At 30.1% G+C, this 20,535-nt stretch overlaps 1 protein-coding gene across 4 annotated transcripts in view; it reads right to left on the minus strand.

Annotated features, from left to right (window-relative positions):
- The window catches only part of LOC149784576 (uncharacterized), a 76,236-nt gene that overhangs the window by 48,036 nt on the left and 7,665 nt on the right, over positions 1 to 20,535 (minus strand). For 3 of the 4 annotated variants that reach the window (XM_089933292.1, XM_089933289.1, XM_089933293.1), the window contains exon 1: positions 17,603 to 17,666. The exons of the other annotated variant lie outside the window; for it this stretch is intronic. The gene's annotated coding sequence lies outside the window, so the exon portion shown is untranslated. Of the gene's footprint in view, positions 1 to 17,602; positions 17,667 to 20,535 lie in introns of those variants that run through there. 4 annotated transcript variants of the gene reach the window in all.

Below are 20,535 nucleotides of genomic sequence, written 5' to 3' on the forward strand. Positions count from 1 at the left end.
TATTTCAAATTGGATCGAAGTTGATGCTTTAAGAATATTTCTATCTATAGTGCAATTTTTTTGTACTGTGTTTTAAACATGTTACATGATGTTTATTTATAGTGGTTTTTCTACCTTGTTTTAAAATATATTACATAATTTTTTATTAAAGAGCTTACTTCAAACAAAACGATAATGTTTAGAATTGCAAGTACATTTGCTTTTCAGTTAAAATTTCAAAACGGTTATTATTTATGCTTTCATTAAACTTTTACCGAGATGTTCAAAACGTGACAAGGGATGTTGTTTCAAAACATGATAATGAATATTATTTAAAAAGTAATAAAATTCTATTTGCAAAAATATTAAATTAAACAATAGATAAATGAATGAATGTAACCATTATAAAAGTCTATCTCAATAACGTATGAGATAAAGATATTAAGAATTGAGTCGTTTTCAAACAATTATCAGTATTGATAAAAACGCATTCAGATAAATTATCAGGATAAATATGAAAGTCTCTTCCTCATAAAAAATCGATAAATACAAGACTCGTGCAATCAAGTACATTATCCGGGTAAATATAGAGAATATTGGCAACAATTAAATGACGCAAATAAATTACGAGCATAAACATAAAAGTCGCTCGTTCAAAATATTATCACGATTAATGTTAAAAAAATATTAACCAAACATCCCTCAAACACCAAATTATTAAAACTTATAAGTAATTAATCAAAAAGCTGCTTACCTCAACAAATAATCAAAACAAACTCAAAATATTTAACAAATGTTCCCCATCAAAATAGATTATTCGGGAAATTTAATATAATTAAGAAGTCGCGCTCTCACAAACATTCCAAATAAAATTAATATTTAATCCCCAAAAGCCTATTCAAATAAAGTAGAAATAAACATAAATAATAACAAAATGGTGTTTGCACAAATAAATTATGAAAAGCTAATACAATTATAAATCAAATATCGTTGCTGTTAAGACTGTGATCGCATAGGTAAGAAACAGAAAAGAAACAACACCAACAAGGTTTGTAAAACTTGACAATCAATTTAATTATCGAAGTTATAAATGAAAACGTGAGAGGAACTTATAATGTTATGAAGTGAATCCAAGGTAGTCCATGATTAGATCTATGAAAATTCTACATGACTGAATAAATTCCTTATAAATTTAGAAACTTGAAATTTACTGGTCTTCCAAGAACTGTGACGTTGTCAATTTGGCGTTGTCCAGAATTCGTTCGAATAATTTATATTAGTTCCAAGATACTATTTAATCCAAATAATGAGCACTTTATAGTTTCACTGAACAGTCCAAACAAATGTTTTTCCTCTCAAATAATGTCTAAATACGTCATAAAACACGTCTGCAGACTTACAACGTAAACACAATAAGTTTGAATGACTAAAAAGTCGGAATGAAACTGAATGCTTAATTTTATCCTTATAAACACCGAATGTTGTGACTTTACTTCACAATAGACCCACGTAACTGCATACTATAATCAGTGTGGGCCCATTACCTTGACCTAGTGCAATCAATGGGAAACTGCAGTGCTATACTCGAAACCTCGAAATCCCTTGAGTCGTTGAGAAAACACGATATAAGTGCCATTATAAGTCTTAGTACTATGATTATTATTAATAATTGTTCAGACGTAAACATCTATTTATATATCCTATGCAATATCAAACTCCTAACAGATTCAAGTCATGCAGACCAAACTTAACTAATTCTATACTGTACACTACAAAATTAAATTATCAAAGTGATCATATAACAACCACTGAAAACTCGCCAACACGATTAAACGTTGACAAATATTCATAAAATAATGAATTAAGATACCCATTTTCAACAGAAGTAACAGCAGGAATTATTAACAGTCACTAAACAAAGATAAATTAAGAAAAAAGGTAATAAATTAATCAAAGACGCCCATTTAAATAATGTAACAAAACTAAACATAAGCTATTGTTTTTAAAATTGCTCACAAATAAAATAACATAAATAAACACGAAAAGTATTAACAAAAATCTGATCAATATAAATTAACAAAATGCTAAGATATAGAAGGTGATAAAAGCGCACTCTCTAAAGCAAGTGGCCGTATATAAAATAAGGTAAGTAGTCAGACACTTTAGGAGGATAAATCTTAACAATAGATGAGTAAAAAGTAACTTTCTCAACTAATCCATTAAATGAAATGTTGATAAAAAAAGGAACTATTGCAACCAAATCATCAAATAAAACAACAGTGAGCAAAAGGCCTACAATAATGTACAATATTATAAAAATATCATTATCCCGGCCTAACATTTTTCTACAAACGTAAAAATGATAAAACGTTAAAGCAGTCATTAGATAAATATCAAAGTAGCCAATGATAAGCAACACTCAAATGAATTGGTGTTATAAATAGTCCTGTGAAACCTAAAATTGAACCATTTTGCTAAATAATAATACTAATCGTATTAAACAAAACTTAAATCATTGCAATAAATAATCATGTAAACATAAAAGTTAACGCGATTATTTGTTAAAGGATGTACCTAAAAGTTCAACTGGATTATTTATTAATTTGCTTTTAAGTTTAATCTGATGAATTATTAGAAAACTCTACTTTTAATGTTAGCAGGCTGATAAATCTGCATGATTTAATTTTAAGGTTAATATCATTTTTTAAAATGTTTCACTGTTACATTTAATAGCATTTTTTATTATTATGATTTACTTTGATTTTAAACAGAATTAGAATGATCTGCTTCTACTCAATAATCTGCTTCATCTTAATGATCTGCTTTGTAAAATGTTTTACATATGTTTAAGAGTAATCTAATTATTATAATTATTCACTCTTTTGTTTATTAGGTTTATTTATAGGAATAATTAATTTTTATGTTCATGAGTGTTAGCTACACACAATGATTGGCTTCTATGTTTAACACAGCTCTTTATTATAATGATATAATTTTATAATGGCAATTATACTTTATTATAATTATTTGTTTTAATCGTAGTAGCCGTACCCGTCTGAATGAAGTATTGTTATGTTTCTTTGGATTATCTAGGAAAACGAGTTACTTTTATGTTCATAATAATTATTTATTAGATCAAATTATTTTTGCGTTGAATAAAATTATTTATTAGATCGAATTACTTTTGTACTGAATATAATTATTTATTAGATTGAATTACTTTTGTGATCATTATGATTATGTATTAGATAGAATTACGTTTGTGTTCACTATGATTATTTATTAGATCGAATTACCTTTGTGTTCATTAGGATTATTTATTGGATCGAATTACTTTTGTGTTCATTAGGATTACTTACTATATCAAATTACTTCTGTGTTGAACAGGATTATTTATTAGATCGAATTACTTTTTTGTTGAATATAATTATTTATTAGATTGAATTACTTTTGTGGTCATTATGATTATTTATTAGATTGAATTACTTTTGTGTTCATTAGGATTATTTTTTAGATTGAATTACTTTTGTGTTCAGTAGGATTATTTTTTAAATCGAGTTACTGTTGTGTTCATTGGGATTATCTATTACATCGAGTTACTTTTGTGTTTATTAGGATTATTTAATAGATCGAGTTACGTTTGTGTTCATTAGGATTATTTATTAAAATGGTTGTTTTGAACATCATTGTTTATTTTAATCAATAACGTTTATGCTTAGAGTGATTATTTAAGGGAATGACTTAGATTTACGTTTTATTTAGATTTTTCAAAATGATTTCCGTTTATGTTTGAATAATTGTTTACAGTGTTAACGTTAAGAATTAAAATCAATACCTTTATATTCAACATTGTTTTTAGAATGGTATATTCATGTTAATTTGGGTTGCTTATTAAAAAGATTTAGTTTATTTTTAACATGATTTTTTTTAGAGTGAATACTTTTTATATTTATTAGGCCTGAATATTAAATGGGTGATTGATATGTTTAACATGCTCGTCTATTACAGTTACGCCCAATTTATGTGTTATTGTAAATATGTCTTAAAATCATATCGGTTTTATGTTGAACAGGATTATTATTAAAAGGATTTAGTGTTAGGTTAACAGGTCTATTTTATTGAAAAGATTGGAATTTATATTCATGATTATTATTTATTAATATGAATAATGTTTATGTTTAAGATGATAATTTATTTTAAAGACCTTGTTTTGTGCTTTTTAGCCTGATTTTATATCATTTTTTTCTTTTATGTTTCAATGGACTTTAAATTAGAATTATCTACTTTAACGTTCTACAGTTACTTAGTAGAGTTATCTTCTTTCATGTTGAAGGGGATAATATATTAGAATAATTATAAGATATTTAACAGGATGATCTAGTTTTTTGCATTAAGATTCTCTGTTGGAATGGCACAAAATTTAAGTTTAACTTGAATGTTTATTAGAATGTTGAACTTATGCGTTTCTCGGTATTAATTCTTAAAATAATTTAGTTTAATAGCAGTATTTATCATAATTAATTTCATATGTAGTGTAATCAGTTGTTTCAAAACCATTTACTTGTATGCTTATCAAGATTTCCTATTAGAATAAATTACTTTTATCTTTCATATCATTAGGTTTTTCAGTAACACCTGCTTTCATATTTAGCATAATTATCAGTTATAATGATATACTTATATGATATTAAGATGTTTTATTATAATGATTTACTTTTAGGTATATTATCATCATTTATATCAAATATTTGTTTTGTGTTTGCTGAAAACTTTTTCTAAGAGGATCAACTTTGAGGTTCATTAGGATTTAATTTTATGTTACTTGGATTGTTTATTATTTTTTTATTATGAACAGGACTACGTATTTCAATATTTTCTTTCATCCTCAACGACAATGTTTATCGGAATCATTTACTTTTATCTTCATTAGGACTTTTTCTTAAAATGATTTTCTTTTCTTTTTTAAGATATTATTTTCTAGATTGAGTAGTCATATTTTTAAGAGGATTATTAATCATGACTTAATTTAATGTATTCTTATACATTTTTAAAAGATGGTTTACTTTTATGTTGAACAGGATTTTTATAATAATTATTTGCTTTGATTATAAACTGTGATGTCTATTAGAATGATTTATATTTTTGTTCATTACCATTACCTTTTTGTTTTATGGTTTTAGGGATTATATCATATAATGACTGACTTTATGTTTAACACGGATGCTTATAGAAACGATGTAGTTTTGTGTTTAACACGATCATTGATTTGATTGATTGGCTGTTATTTGTATGATTATTTATTATAATGAATTACTTCAATGTACATAGACTTATTTATTAGAAATATTTACTTCCATTTTTCACATAATTATTAATTGAAAGTTTTATTGTTGCGTTTTCAAAGAATATACTGAATATGATATCCTGATTTGGTTAACTTGATTATTTATTAGAATGATTTATTTTTATATTCATGTGGATTGTTTAATAGAATGATTTGATTTTATATTCATCAGGATTACTTATTAGAATTGATTTGCATTAGTTGCAACACTGATATAGTTTTATTTGTAACGGGATTATTTAATACAATGATTTACTTTTATGAATAAAATAGTTATTCATTAGAAGGATTTACTTTTGCTTCTTGGGCCTATTTATTTAAACAATTTACTTTTAGGTTCAATTATGTTATTTATTAGAACGATTTACTTTTGTGTTGATTAGGATTATTTAACAGAAATAGTTATTTGAACATACTTCATGTTTTTTAGGATTATTGTCTCAGAATAATTTACATTAATATTTAATCAAATTTTCTTTACTAGAACGATTTACTATTATGCTTAACAGGGTTATGTTTATTCCTTTACTAGAATGATTTACTTTATGCTTATTTCATTACTAGAATGATTTACGTTTATGCTTAACAGCGTTATGTACTAGAATGTTTTACTTTTACTTTAATATTTTTACTTTTACTTTAATTTTATTTTTAATTTGTATGCTTTTATCGGACGAATTTATTTTACTTTTAACATGATATTTTATAGAATGACTTATCTTTGAGTACCTTTTAAGTATTTCATTATTTGCAAGTGTTTGTAACGTGATTATTTATTAGAATGAATTATTTTTATAATTAACATGTGTTACGAGTCTATGCTCTTAAAAAAAGTAACAGTAAAGAATGAAAAACACAAGCTTTGTAAAATTTAACAAATATATTTATTTCCCGATAATACAAAGTGAAAATGATAAATTATTCTTATGGTATTGAGAATTAAATCCCAAAATAATCCAAGACTTACATACACAGGTCCCAGTAAGTTTGGAGTCCTGAATAAAATTCAGTAAATGTCCAGGAAATATTCCAAACTAATGTTGATGACGTGTCTGTGGTACCTATTGAAGTTTTGACACAACAGTCTATTGTTGAATCACAGAAATATAATTCCAGGTTTGAATTCAGTATCAATTCCAGAGAATGTTTTTATCCAAGAACTTTATCAGAGCACGTTTATATTTCCTGAGAAAACCCACACGTTAATTCAATAATTTGACCCAAAAAAGAGAGTTCAACCCAAAACCCCTGGTTACAACATATATTACAACTTGAAAGTACTAGAAGTTGAAACACTAATGACCATGTCCTCACAATTACAAGATTATATAGTTCTCTACATGACCGCGGGTCACAATTAGCATTTTTGAAGCAAAACCTTTGCCTAATGTAAACATAACCTCTAGAATGATCCTGATGTTTACAAATTTAAAGCCATAACCTGTTAAATTGACTTAGGAAAGTCCAAAACTCTGACGCAAATAAACATCTACTTTTCTATCAATACTAATTCTAACATTAGGCTCATAAACATAAAGAATAATTTAGCTATGTATTGCTGCTGACATAAAATGAAATTTTAAAAAAAATCCAAAAAAGGCACTCAGGTCAAGCAGAAATGTACTCAATTTTGGACAAGGTGAAGCCTAGCATACAATTTTAATAGAATGTAATGAAATTTTTAAAAAAATTAAAGCTAACTAACAAACAGTTTAATTAAGTATACATAACACATAATTATTTAATAGAATGATTCACGTTTATACTCATTACAATAACGAATTAAAAGTATTTACTCTGATATTTAAGATGACTATTTATTTAGTTTTATATTAAGAATTATATTATGTTTTGACAGGAATATTTAATAGGGTGATTATCATTTAAGTTGGACATAATCTACGTTTGACTTAATTGGGCTTGGTTATTAGCATTGTTTGCTTTTATGTTTTGTAGAGTTGTTTATTACAACGATATACCATTATGGTTGGTATGGTTGTTTATTACAACGATATACCTTTATGTTTGGTAGAGTTGTTTATTACAAGATATACCATTATGTGTGGTTGTGTGGTAGAGTGTTTATTACAATGATATGCCTTTATGTTTGGTAGAGTTGTTTATTACAACGACATAACTTTATGTTTGGTAGAGTTGTTTATTACAATAGTATACTTTTATTGTTAAGATTATGTTTTTTCTGAATGATTTGTGTTTATGATTAACATGATTATTTTTTAGAGTCTTGATTATTTAACATGATTATTTATTAGAATCATCTACTTTTATGTTCATTAGGATTATTTAATAATAGGAGTTCCTTTTATATTTTGATGGCGTATCTATTAGAATGATTTACTTTGATGTTGAACTGGAATATGTTCTCGAATTTTTTTGGGTTAGGTTTCATAAAGGGATGGCTTGTCTAGTAACTGCCTGTCACATTTAGACTACTATTGGATCACGAATGCATAACCTGGGCAGCAAATGTATAGCCGACTTGGCATACGTATTTACGAATGTCTGCTACAGAGGTAAATATCTAACAATCAAGATGGTTGAGGGGTGATGAGAAGGATGCTAATTGGTTATAGCACTAAGGCACTTTAATCATGCATAAGGCTCGTACTGATTCTTTTAGAAGCCTTGTCACAGGAAAATATTCAAAATAGCTTTTTTGTTGTTCACAATGAATTTAGGAAGAAGTCCAGAAGTAGTGTCGGTTCAGTATACAAATTAACCTTTCTACAAAAACCATTATTTATATTATTAGTATTTTTACTGTAACTTTATTTTCATTTTGTGCAATTGGACATTGTCGGATGCAAATTGACTGAAATAACTGTCCAGTGAGACCTAATGGCATGCAGTGTGTATGCCTCCTCATTCAGTTAGTTTTAATACAGGAAGTTAGTAATAAGTAGTGCTCTGTAAAGTGCATACAGAAATAAAAGCAGCTGAGTCTGAACACATTATGTTCTGACCAATGGAAATATTCCATACATTTATCAACTGATGCAACTGCAATTATTGAATAATGATTATATCTATATCTATCTATCTATCTATCTATCTATCTATCTATCTATCTATCTATATATATATATATATATATATATATATATATATATATATATATATATTTCAGTGTTTCATGTATTATTACTTTTGGGGGTATGAACTTGAATAATCTATTTGACAAAGTGACATTTTATTAAAAATATTCATCGACCGTTATCGAAATCATCTATTTGAGTTTTGTATTTGTTTAATCTAATTTTGAAAACAAATTAACTATTTTTCATAATTTTTATCATGTTTCTTTGAGCCTGCTTCTTTTTGTCAGCATTTCCATAATTGCCTGGATTATTGCTTGAGATAATGACTTTTAAAAATATTTCTTTCACTTATCCTCACAATTTTTCTTGATCTTGTTATCTTTTATTCAATATCTATTACAGAGATTTACTTTTTATCAATTATCGTGTTTGCTTTTTAATTTATTTAAATGGTCGAGCTTTGTTAATTATATTATATTAAATGTGTCTAACTTGTATGAATAAGCGATCTAATTTTATATATTTTTGATAATTTATTTCAATAAAAGTTTTTGTTAATTTTTTCTGCTTTATTTTAATTCTTTTGTGTGCAGCACCGGTGATTCATTATTATTTGTTTCGAAATAATGTTTAAAAAGTTTGGATGAGAATCGTATTACTAATGGCTTTATGATTTTCTTTAATTGATATTTGAGACGTTTTATTTAATGCACTATAGTTATTTCTTATTATTGTTGTTTTTTTCTTCATTTGTTTGGTAATATATTTTGGTAAGAGTTATTTTAGTTCATATTTTATGCTTCCTTTGATTATTTACTTCAGAGAGTGACTTTTTAGATTTAAATACTGTACTTGTTATGCAACGTTTTGTAATTGGGGGTTGGCATCCGTTTGGTTCGAGAGACAATGGAAACAAGCCCACGAGAGATGTCTCGGTTGATGGTTGTGCAGCGTCTAATGTGGCTATGGAGCCCAATACAGTAGTGGCAGTCCTTGCTGCACTTGCCACACCTGGTCTGGTGTGGGTTGGAGCTGCTTCTTCATTCGCGGAGATCGCGTTTCATCAGCTAGCAAGCGAAGCTTGTCCTCGCATGCTTTCAGACCTATGATCAGAGCATGTTGCCAGCTGGCTCTGTCAAGAGTAAGCTCTTCCTAGGTATTCACATGGATGTCAAGTACTTTCATTGTAGACTTCCTTGAAGCGAAAATGTAACCGTCAGATCGACCCTTTGCCTGAGACCAGTTTCGAATAAAGAAGGGTTTTGGGGATCCGTATGTCATTCATCCGACGTACATGGCCCAATCATCTGATGCGACGTTTACAGAGGCGTGCGACCATGCTGGTAATCTTAGCACGTTCAACCACCGCGTTGTTCGTCACTCAATCTCTCCAGGTGATCTCGTGTATGCATCATAGTCATCGCATGTGAAAGGTGCTTAGTCTTTTCTCTTGTGCGGCGTACAGAGTCCAGGTTTCATTGGCTTACAGGAGAGTTCTTGGCACGCATGCACGGTACACAGAGATCTTAGTACTCAGGGTCAGCATGATGTTGTTCCACACTCTCTGTGACAATCTGCAGATTGTTGTTGATGCCTTTCAAATCCACTTGTTGAGCTCAGCATCGAGTGATAGGTTGTTGGCGATGGTAGAGGCGAGGTATACTTGAGACAGTGACCTTTTAGAATTTATATTATTTTTTTTATATAATGTATTTCTGTGAGCAAATTTTTTTAAATAATAGTATGTGTAACATGTATAATACATCTATATGAGTTTCTTTGTCTGATGTGAGATACCTAGTTATATATATATATATATATATATATATATATATATATATATATATATATATATATATCATATGAATTATTTCTTAGCCAAGGACAAATATTGATTTGTACACAATTGAACGTGCCATTTATACAAATGAAAACAATTTCTAATGTATTGTTTTATGAAATTGTTTTTCTTTATAATATATATTTATATAATAAGGATGAATGCAAACATTGGCGCACTCGATCAACCCATTATTTAATTCATTATTTTGTTTTGTTCTTTAATACTTAGATTACATATTCAATCGACTTATTTAGAAGACGGGATTGTGTCTCGCTAGAAACAACAATGTAATTTTAAAGTCTATCACAGACTAGTTTTCAAAACTGCCTTTCATCATTTATCTTTCCGAGCTATTTGAAAACAGTCATGTGTTGAAAACAGATGGGTTAGCTTTATTTATCCGAATACACCGAGTAGCACGACGCCTGTCATTTACCCTAGTGATCACATTTTCCCTGGTGACAAGTAAAACAGCGTGTCCTGTACTCATCATCGGAATCACATGACCCCCAGTGACAAGGAATGCAGCGTGTCCTGAATTCACCATCGTAATCACATGACATGCAGTGACAAGGAATGCAGTAAGTGTTATCAGCAGAAAAATAGAAGAGCTACTGTAGGTACATGAAGTACATGAAACGCATTTCAACATACTTAAGCATCAGAACTTATGCAAACAATTCATTTCCGAAATCTTCCATTATTCGAACAGTACAATTAGATTTACTGATAAAGTTAAATAATGCCCATAAACACAAAAATAATTTCATAAAGTGATTAATCTCAGAAATAATGTGAAGAGAGAGAGAGAGAGAGAGAGAGAGAGAGAGAGAGAGAGAGATTGGAAAGAAGGCATACAAAAGAAAGTTACAGGTAAGGAAAAGAAAAGAAATGTATATATTTTATGAAATATATGATGGAATAATCGTTCGTGAATGGAATACCACTTTATGAATCATATAACATAGTTAAATTTGACATAAATATGGCCCGAATAACATAGGAGTAGCACAATTTATTATCGTCTCTACGGTCTGCTACATGGTATGCTTCTATTCAAATTTGATGGTATTCTCTCGATTTTCTGGTTACCTACACCACAAATAGACAACAGTATGACAAAATCGTAGCGGCTGAATCCTACATTACGTCAAAATATAAGCCACTGGTGGCCAAATTAAGTCAAATGTATAGTATTGAACACTAAAGTACGTCAAAATCCGTTGAATATTACAGTTGGTCAAAATCCGTTGAATGTTTCAGTAGGTCAAATTCTAAGCCTCTGAAACCTACACTACTTGAAATTCACTAATGACTACGGTAGTCATTTTCGAAGCCATTGAATAATAAAGTACGTCAAAATTTAAGCCAATGAGTACTACAGTACATCAAAATCTAAGCCGTTGAAGACTAGACTACGTCAAAAATATCAGCCGTTGAAGACTACACTACGTCAAAATCTAAGCAGTTGAAAAGTACACTACGTCAAAATCTAAACCATTGAAGACTACTGTATGTTAAAAACTAAACCATTGAAGACTGCAGCACGACAAAATCTAAGAAGTTGAAAGTACTTAATATACGTTTTGAGAATAAATCGACATTACCTCAAAATCTAAGCCGTTGACGATATCAGTACGCCAGATCTCAGAAGGTTGAAGTAATTAATATATGTTTTGAGAGTAAATCGACGTAAAATAAATAAAGTTTTAAGTTTTATGGTGATTTGGCACAATGACGTACGCGTATACTTTTAATAAAAAATACTAATTTAACTGAGTATTCATTTCAAAAGTGGATACTAAACAAAAAAGGTGCCTCCATGCACAATCAGACTTGTCATCAAAGTTGAAGTTAACTGTTTTAAAAAAAATTACAAATAGTCGGATCATCTTAACTAAATGTATGCTAAATGCTTATCATAAACTATGACTAAAAAGAATTTTGGCTAAAAGATCCAAACGTCTTCCTGTAAAATACACATAAACATATAGTTTCCTAAGAAAACTATATGTAATTTGTATAAGGAACAAAGTTTCTCATTCTCCTATTTACATTGCAAACTTGCACACTTTGAAATTTTAGATAGGCCTGTAAATCGATTGTCATGTATGTGTTTGCTTGTTTATGTGGGTGTGGTTTGGTCTGTAAAGTTGCACATGTATGGTAATTGCTGTACCTGATTTGGGATCAGATAATTACAAGTCTCTTTGATCCGTAATATTGCAGAAGAGAAACTACTATCAGTATAAAAATTATATTAACAACGTTAGACGTTTCTTTATTTCGCTACCTTTACGTAAAGAATAGTCGAAAGAAAAAACATCAGTTTGCATAATCATCATCATCATCATCATCATCATCATCAACGACAAGAACATCAACATAACCTATATAATCATCATCGCCATACCTTCTATTATCGACATTGCTATTAACTATTATTATTATTATTATTATTATTATTATTATTATTGTACTTTCCTTTGGTGAACAAACAACATTAAAACATCTTTTCTTCTACATTATATAAATGTAAAGAAGATAAAAAGATCCCAGCATGTATATATGTACCCATACCCGTGTTATATGAAGGACGTTGCCATAGTATATTCATCTACAAAATGGGATCATGGCCACACCAGTGTTATACAATGGCCGTTACTATATGTTATTCATCCCTAAAATGGGTTCCATGACAATTTTTGTGGTATATGAAGGACGTAACTCTAACGAGACGCTGTATAATAAAGACCCCTTTATAAATGAAATCTGCATTCATTTATTCTGATTTTGTAGGGAAAAGAAATTATTGATGCAAAAGGAATATTTCGACAAGACTTAATTCGTCAAAGATTTGCACTTTCTATTGATCTAAATAGTGTTGTCAGAAATTACTGAAGGACAAACTATTCAAAATGTACAATAACTGATATTAACAATGAGCCATGTTGTAATATAAAATCGTAATTTATGCAATCTGTTTAACATCCGTGAATTACTACAGATCTTTATGTGATGCTATGAAGCTCAAACTTGCTTATGACCACTTACTGTGGGTTACATAAGCTGTCCTTTGTCATCTGGCCTTTGGTAACTATTTGAACATACATTGCTTGTATGGTGGCACTGGCGATATGTGAGAGAACTTTGAGGAGTATATCGGAGCTGTGAGATATTTTGGGGTTTATGTTAAGAAATTGTCATGCCTCAGTGCAGTGGTTATTGTGTGCAAACCAACAAAACTACCTAGTCTAGACTAAGTCTAGTGATCTTTATATCTGAATTTGGTGCTAATGATCCTGAGTTTAATACTCTTTGGCACCTGTGCTTTCTTCTCTTCTTGTTTTATGTACTTGTGAATCTAATAGTAATTATAATTCAGACGTAACTAAAACTATTATCATGATGTACGATTTGACATTGTATCATGTTGCTAAGATGTAAAGACGCTAAGATTTGACACTAGATTTTCTTTGAATACATTTCATTGCTTAAAGAATAAGAATAATACTAGCTTTACATAACTGCCACCCGGACCTCTTTCGTCCGTAAAAATTCTGAATAACAATTACTCGTACCTTTAATATAGTAATTAATTTTCAGCTGATCCTTATGCAGTACAGTTTACTAATGCAGTGTATCAATAATAATTAATTAAAACTGATCCGTATGCAATACAGGCTACTAATTTAGTGCAATAATAATAGTAATTAAGGCTGATCCGTATGCATTACAGTTTACTAATTTAGTGTATTAATAATAATTAATTAAATCTGATCCGTAAGCAATACAGTTTATTAATTTAGTGTATTAATGATAATAAATTAAAGCTGATCCGTATGGACTTCATTGTACTAATTAGTATTGACATCATATGTTCGTTCTCTGAATGAAAATTAAAGCTAAAGAAATAGTTGTAATCACTTTACTTTATGATTATATTTGGCGGTGACACACAATTGCTTAAATTATATAAATCAAACATTAAGGACTAGCGACATCTTAATGCAATTGCTAAAATGTATGTTAAACTCTTTGATGTTTTGGATATTGACCAACCATACTCATTTATTTATAATAACGTATATAAAAAATCCCACGGGAGATGTTACAATAAAGATAACAGTACAAGTTTAAACTATACAATAAATGTCCTTGAATATCAAGAAATGTAAAATATAATATTCTGAGAAACATCAGTCTGAGTGTATAATTATTGATACATTTTAAATAAAGGAAATATTAAATGTTTGAAAATTATACAAACAGAAAATAAATTTTAACAATATAAATCGTAAGCTTGAAATCTTTATTAAAACTTTATTGACTTTTCTGACAATTTTCACCTTTCAGTTCTGTGTAAGCAATTTACTCACATTACACGACGATGTCTATATTCATAATACTCATAGCGCACGATGATGAATATATTCAGCATGCTCATAGTACACGATGATGTATATATTCGCCATATTCATAGTGTACGAAGATGTATATATTCACCATACTCATATTACACGATGATGTATATAGTAACAAAAAAATGAAGGTTTCTTTATTTAATTTTGTTATTTTTCAATAATTAATTTACAACTGCAAGCAAACTCTAACAAAACCCCTATTTATCGAGCATGGTATGAGCTCATTTCCAATAGGCTTAGACGATTAACTAAAAGGATTTGCGGTGATGAACATTGACATGTTTCCTATGCATATGGATGCATTCATCCAAATCATTCAATGCAAATGTGTGTTCATGTCAACTTCAACAGGCTAGAAAAGTATTTGGAGATCTATTAATGCAGTTAAATTAATTGTGACAAAAGTAATTGCTTTATTCCTTCTTTGTATGGAATTTAAAAGTATAAAGGATATAATAAGTTCTTGCCATCATTCTTCCTTTGTGTGAGTCTAAAAGTGTAATCGATATAACAAGCTCTTATCATCATTCTTACTTTGAGTCTAAAGAACCATGAGTTACTTCAACAGGTAGAAACGTAAAAGTCCATAATTATTTTCTCAAATAAAAGCACGCAATGCCTTTGATCTTGTTTTAAGCCTTGAAGTTTTAGTCAAGTGTCATAATGCTATTACACATCAGGCGACCAACAAACAGATTTTAATAAAAGTTTGTAAAATCTTATTAATTGTGAAATCATTTTCTTCTCACATTTACTTGTATTACACCCAATTATGTAGTGTTTAACAGCATAACAGACTATTTAGAAGCACACAACGGCTGTCTTCCCCGCTGATCTGGACAGGATTCTAACCCGCATATTTCTGGTTAAGTCCGTCGCCCTAATCAGTGAACTTTCATTAATCTTAGGCATGGTGACCTTTTACCAGAACAAAATTGTAGTTAATAGGCAGTACGGGTAATACAACATACTTCTACGCAAATGTTGTTGTTGTTGTTGTGTTGGGGTTAACGTCATTTCTTAGCGCAAGGTAGGCAATACATCAAGCACGCATAATTGGTGGAGGAAGAACCCGGGATAGCTCCGATAAGAATCACCGACCCACAGGAAGTTACTTTATCGCAGAAAGTTACACATATGTGCGCACAGGTATAATGCATGATATTGATCTTAAAAAAATACGATTCAAGAAACATATATCCTCGTCCAAACTTATATACAGAGAATTGATACGTACAAATGTATATGAATCCATTCAAAATAAGCTTTTTGCATATTAACTTTTATTATAAATCCTTTAATACAATCCTCGCACTTAACATGTACACGCCCTTCAGTGTGCGATACTGGTCTCCTAGACAAAGCCTTGTTGCTATAAACAAAACGATGAATCACTGCAGAGAAGTTTGACAGTGCATAGTAACGACCTACGTTATAAGAAGTTGACCTGACCCAGCCAGACTTTAGTATTATCAGTTGAACGTTAGTGCAAACTTAATTGTCAACATGGGAGAAGTAAATCGCGTTCAAGGGGATTATTTTTGTACATGATAAGGGAAATAGGTTGACGTTAGTGACATACAAATTATAAATTACTGTAAACTACAGTAACTAATATTGCTATTAGTAATGTACATATAATCATTACTACTGTGACTTACTTTACTTTTGACTTTGTTGCTTCTTATCCTACCTGCACTATTATTTATATTATAACTAGTACCGCTTTATACATATATATTTCTTCTAATTGTTTAGGAAATACAAATTACTGTTGAAGAAAGAATATTTCTTCAATATAAAATCAATATATTTGCAGAGATATTTAATTAAGCGGACCTTACAATTTTGAGAGACCAAATCCCCATATATATTTATATTGTAAATTTTACTGAATGACAAACTGTTGAAAATATTGAGCAACTGGTATTAACAATCAGTTCGGTTGTAAAAATAAATTCATCATTCCTGTAATCTTTTAAAAATATGCAAATTACTAAACACGTTTTTGGGAACTTATTTAAATACACTTACTGTGGGTTACAGAAACAACAGAGTTTTCACACTTGTCTTCTGGTTTTTTGAAGTGACACTAGCGATATGTCATATCGTTTTGAAGTGTATTTCAGGAGTAGGAGAGATTTGGAGGTGCGATTTACGGTACTGGCATGCATAAGTGCAGTGGTCAGTGTATTGAAGGCCACAAGCCCAGCAGGTCCTGACTTTTTAGCTTAATTATATATTGCCCGAATGCAACACATACATAAATAATATATACAACCATTATGCTAAGTATTTTCATTCTAGATGTTCATTAACTGAATTCATTGCAAAAAGAATGATCATATCTTACTGAACTGTCACCGGAATTGTATCTTATTTTGTAAAAAGAAGAATTTTAGAAGGATGCATACGTAAATGTAAATGTATTCATAATAAATTGCAATTGATTCTTATGCAATACAATTTACTAATTAAAGAGAAAAATATTAATGATACATTTTAGTTGATACTTATGCATTACAATTTACTAATTGATGGTTAAAGCATTAATAGAAAATTTGAGTTGATTCGTATGCAATAGGATCTACTAATGTTGGTGTTTTCCGGCATAACACAATGCGATAGGATAGAAGAGGCACAAAGGTGGATGTCCATGCTTGGTTTGGGGAGTATCCGAACCTGCACACTTATGGTCGGGTGTTCGTCATGCTTACATTTGATCATTACAACTTTTATTTTCCAAAAAATAACTGCCCTTTTAATATCAATCCTATAATGTAACATAAGTTTTCCTGGTCCCCATATTTTCCTAAAATTTCAATTCATGCATTGATCGCATAGAAATTCACACATCTGTGAGAACAGGTAATTTGAATGGCATTAGTTTAAATGAACATACCCTGCCAAAAGCAAACATTTCATTTTAAATTTCACAAAAATTGGTACTTACAATGGTTATTTAAATCCCTTAAAAAGCAAGATTCTCGAAACAACTGATGCTCTCACTGATGTTAAGTTAGATATCTGATTTCATAAACAACATTTTCTTGTTGTTATAAACAATCTACCAATCGCTGCATAGCATTATCTTAGTACGGATTACGTTATTGATAAGTGACCTAATTCAGCCAGACTTTAGTCTTATCAGTGGACGAAGTTTAGTGAAAACTTCAAGTGTTAACCTAGGAGAGGTCTATCTTATTCAAGGAGATTAGCCGTGATCACGACACGACAGACAGATAGTCTTTACCAACAAAACTGAAAAATTAGTGTGACAGCAAAAGGCTATGATTGCACAATTGCCTTCTATATGTCTGTTATTCTCTGCCTGGAAGCTCAAATCTCGAACTGCATCATTGACCTACACAAACTTCTGTTGATTATGCTGTTACTACTATAATACTTGAACTACTTGTATTATTACTAATACTACTAGCCCTTTCCTCTTCTTCAACTGCAAATGCTGATGTAACAACCATTATTATTATTTCTACATTTACTAGTTTTACTATTTGTTACGACTCTGTTGAGCTAAACTAAGTAAAGCAAATAGCGAAAGCCAGTATGTTTAGTAAAATGGCAATTTTAAAAGAACATGCCGTAATGTAAATTCAATCCCAAATAGTCTTACAAGTTCCGTCACAAGTCTAAAAGTGTAAAGTGTTCCAAATTAATTCCAGTGGTGGTATGGATGAATTCCAGTCTTGAATGTGCTGATTTGCGAATGGTATGTAATATGTTGATGTGCTAACAAGCCTGATGTAACGCATTGATATAATCCAAAATGTCTGCATGAATTTACACTAATCACACAATATTGACTTGGTCCATAAGTATTAATTAACTTTAATTTCCAATGAGTAATTTAAGGACTGATTCCTCTTCAGATGCTAAAATATGAATAAATAATTTTGATATAAACAACTTTAATATTGAAAACAAAAACACAATATGAGAACCGGGATGAAGGTCATAAAGTTCATCTCCAGAAGTTCGAAGGTCAAATGTTTTTCTCCAGAACATATTACATGGTAAAAGTAATTTATTTCACATAAATTACAGTACAAAAATATTACCGAGATTACTATTATTACTATTATTCCTTATGTTGGTACTATTGCTAACTCCGTCTTCTACTGCTACTACTGTTGCTGCCGTTACCGTTTGTGTTAATTCTTATATTACTACTAATTTCTTCTTCTACCGTTGCTACAAGTACTGAAATGTCAGAATCGTTACTATATCGTCTGAAATGTTACCATGTTGCAGGGAAATGATCACCAGAAGCCTAGTCCAGAATTGTCTGCTTTTTTGTACACCTTTATTAATTACTTTTTAAGGTATAAAAAAAGTAAATTTATTATTAAATTTAATCTGATCGTTCTGCAATACAATATGCTATTTCGCGTTTAGCACCACATCAGCACAGGAAAAGTCTATTTCCAAAGAAACAAGGACGTTTTTCCAGGCTTGGTATAGGAATGATTCCAGTCTGCGCTTTTTTGTTGAAGAGTCTGATACCCTGAGTCATCTTGTATCATTATCACGACTGCTATATTTCAGAATAAAGATGCCCTTTAAATACGCTATTCAGATAATATAAAACAAGAGTCCCGCTCACCATATAATTTTAGGGTTTAACTCTACCTACTTAATACAAAGGCATTTAAATTTAATTTCGTTCACTGACCTTATGGAAATTAACATATTTGTGAGCACAGGTAATGTGAATCATGTAGTTATAAACAAAAGGACAAATCACTGCAGATAATTTTGCAAATACATATCAGCGAACTACATCATAAAAAAGTTTACCTAACCGAGGAAGATTTTATCCTAATCAGAAGAGGGATTGCAATGCCAACGAAAAAGCGTCCAACTGGGAGAGCTGTATCTAGTGCAAGGATATTGGTCTTGTACGTGATAAGGCACAATAGTAGAAGGTAGTAACAAACATAAATAATACAGTACTGTGACGGCAACATGCAACATTTGCATAAATATCTTATAAATTTTGCATTTGTTGGTTATGTGGGCTCACATATCTAATTGCCTCGTCTGCTTGCACAAATACGTCTGCTATTAATGATATCACGTTGTCTTATGTTAACACTGTCATTACTGCTGATATTACTACTAATATAACTCATTTTAACTAGTACTACTGCTACTAACTTCGTCTTCTACCAATGCTACTGCTACATCTACTATTAGAAGTACAGTTACTGCTGCGATTATCACTCGTACTAACAATACGTCTGCTACTGATATTGATACTAACTTCGTTTTTCTACTACTAATATTTATAATTACAAGATTCATGTTGATGTTCTCGCTTGTGTTTCACACGTGTAAGTTGTCTGCTGATTAATGTGTAGCACTAAGTTACAATCTTGTAATGGTTTATGTTCATTGACCAAATATTTTCCAGATATATCCATCGTGTGTAGAACAGCACCACGCTTAGCAAAAATATAGTGTTTCCAACGTAACTGAGGCTATTTATTCCCGGTGAGTGAGGTATATCAGAGGCCATTGTTGTTATAAAACTTGATTAACTAAGGTGTCAAAATTTATAAGTAATGCATGTCAACATACACTAAACGCATTTGAATATATTTCTAAGGCATTTAAACATGCACTGTATGCATGTCAGTTATGTTGCAACTTACCTTTCAAGCGTTTTGAACGTTCAATTATTTTTGCAATACATGTGATCGAATAAGAGTGTTTTCCGGAAACATGTTTAAATATATTAGGTACGCCACAGATAAAGAAAATATCTTCTCTTGTGAGTACACAGCAGGAAATACTTTAGTAGAGAAGTGGAGTGGATTGTCGCTATTGGACAACCCAGGAGTAACTCCACCAACGATTTCCACT

This window comes from Sinohyriopsis cumingii, chromosome 14, assembly GCF_028554795.1.
Source record: "Sinohyriopsis cumingii isolate HCF-2022 chromosome 14, ASM2855479v2, whole genome shotgun sequence".
Lineage (NCBI taxonomy): Eukaryota > Metazoa > Mollusca > Bivalvia > Unionida > Unionidae > Sinohyriopsis > Sinohyriopsis cumingii.